The sequence below is a fragment of the Trichechus manatus genome, unplaced genomic scaffold (assembly GCF_000243295.1).
Source record: "Trichechus manatus latirostris isolate Lorelei unplaced genomic scaffold, TriManLat1.0 scaffold00174, whole genome shotgun sequence".
NCBI classification, from domain to species: domain Eukaryota; kingdom Metazoa; phylum Chordata; class Mammalia; order Sirenia; family Trichechidae; genus Trichechus; species Trichechus manatus.
The window spans coordinates 1,694,925-1,697,571 of record NW_004444110.1 but is presented as its reverse complement, the minus strand read 5'-3'; the positions used below and the strand labels follow the sequence as shown (position 1 = coordinate 1,697,571).

Sequence of the window (2,647 nt, the reverse complement as noted above, 5' to 3'; positions counted from 1 at the left end):
AAATATGTAATAGAATACATGCTTGCCTTTCTTATCTCTTCAAACCTTGAACCCTTTATCAGAAAAAACTTTTGGTGGCTTACAGTTGAGACCCTAGAAGTAGTTTTTCTCCTCAGATTAATAGTTTCTTGCATTCCCTCTCTGACTAAGCCCCAAAAAGCAAGGCAAAAAAACTAGTTCTGTCTTTATGAAATATATAAATAAACAGTGTAATGGGGAAAATGCTTCATTAGATTTTCCCCTAACAGAATTTTCCATCTCTCTTGCATAGACCATTACTTAGCTTTCTTTTGACTTTTGTCAATGTTTTGATACAGAAAAATTATTCTTAAAAGTCTTTAATGAGTGAAATAAGTTTGTTTGATTATTGAGATCACTGATATTTTGACAAATATTACAGTAATCCAGAAATAACCATTCTAATCATCTCAGAGTACATAGGGTGCTTATTTCTGAAATAATAATGAAAAAAAATGCCTGTAAAATAAACCATAGAAATTAGACTGCAGGACTCAGAAAAAAATAACAGGGTGCAAAATACATGGACTTCAGAATCAGACGGGACTGGACTCAAAATCAGACTTCACCACTTACTAGCTGAGCTTACCTCCTCTTATGTACAATGGAAAATAACTGCTATCACACAAGGCTATAGTGAAGACTAGGTGATATCAGATCTTTATATAAATGAAAGTTTTAATATACAGTAAACATTCAAATATGTTGGCCTCCTACCCCTACCTGCCTTCTTTTCTACCACTTTGTATTTGTTAAGAAATCCTGTATTTGTGAACAAGGAAGTGAGAATAGAATGACCAAAAACTGTGGCTGGACCATCTTTTAAGAATTGTGAGGGAACACTTCTTAACTCATTCTATAAGGCTAGTATTACTTTGGAACCAGAGCCAGACAAAGATATCACAAGAAAAGAAAACTACAGACTGATATCCATTATGAATATAGATGCAAGGATTCTTAACAAAATATTAGCAAACCAAATACAAAAGCATATTAAATATTATATACCAAGATCGAGTGGGATTTTTCACGGGAATGCAAAGGTGCTTCAACATTAGAAACTCAACTAATGTAATACACCACATTAATAGAACCAAAGAAAAGACCAATCTTTGACAAAATCAGTGCAGAGAAGGCATTTGACAAAATCCAACACCATTTCATGATGAAAATATTTAACAAGCTAGGAATCGAAGGGAAATTCCTCAATATGATAAGGGGCATTTATGAAAAAACCCACAGCTAGCATCACAGTCAACAGAGAAAGACTGAGAACTTTCCCATAAAGATCAGGAATAAAACAAGGACGCCAACTCTCACCACTGCTATTCAATATTGTACTAGAAGTTCTAGCCAGAGTAATTAGGCAAGAAAAAGAAATAAAAAGTATCAAAATCAGGAAGTAAGAAGCAAAACTATCCATTTTCACAAATGACATAATCCTGTATATAGAAGACCCCCAAAGCATCCACAAAAAACTATTAGCACTAATAAATGAATCCAGAAAAGTGGCAGGATACAAGGTCAACACACAAAAATAAGTTTAATTTTTATACATCAGCAATGAGCAATCTAAAAAGAAAATTAAGGAAACAATTCAATTTGTAATAGCATCTGAAAGAATAAAAACACCTATTAAATTTAACCAAGGAAGTGAAAGACTTATCACCGACAACTATAAAACATTACTGAAAGAAATGAAGAAAGACTTAAATAAATGGAAGGGCGTTCAATGTTCATGGATCAGCAGACTTAATATTGCTAAGATGTCAATACTATTTAAAGCAATCTATACATTCAATACAATACCCATCAAAATTCCAACAGCCTTCTATGTAAAACTGGAAAAGCCAATCCTCAAATTTATATGAAACTGCAAAGTCCAAACAGCCAAAGCAATCTTGAAAAAAAAGAACAAAGTAGGAAGACTCACACTTCCTGATCTCAGAACGTTTTATAAAGCTACAGAAATCAAAACAGTCTGGTACTGGTGTAATGATAGACATATGTTGTTGTTAGGTGTCATCGAGTTGGTTCCAACTCATAGCAACCCTAAGTAAAACAGAAGAAACACTGCCCGGTCCTGCACCAGCCTCACAATCGCTGTTATGTTTGAGCCCATTGTTACAGCCACTGCATCAATCCATCTTCTTGAGAGTCTTCCTCTTTTTCACTGACCTTCTACTTTACCGAGCACAATGTCCTTCTCCAGGGACTGGGCCCTCCTGATAACATGTCCCAAGTACGTGAGATGAAGTCTTGCCATCCTCTCTTCGAAAGACCATTCTGGCTGTACTTCTTCCAAGACAGATTTGTTCGTTCTTCTGGCAGTCCATGGTTTATTCACTATTCTTCACCAATACCATAATTCAAAGGCATCAATTGTTCTGTCTTCCTTATTCATTGTTCAGCTTTTGCATGCAAATGAGGCCACTGAAAATACCATGGCTTGGGTCAGGCACACCTTATTCCTCAAAGTATTTTTTAACACTTTAAAGAGGTCTTTTGTACCAGATTTGCCCAGTGCATTACGTCCTTTGGTTTCTTGACTGCTGCTTCCATGGGCATTGACTGTGGATCCAAGTGTCTTAGTTATCTAGTGCTATAACAGAAATACCAAAGTGGATGG

General features: G+C 35.5%; 1 protein-coding gene across 1 annotated transcript in view; it reads right to left on the bottom strand.

Moving 5' to 3' along the window:
* The window catches only part of FGF2 (fibroblast growth factor 2), a 99,494-nt gene that overhangs the window by 48,633 nt on the left and 48,214 nt on the right, over nt 1–2,647 (bottom strand).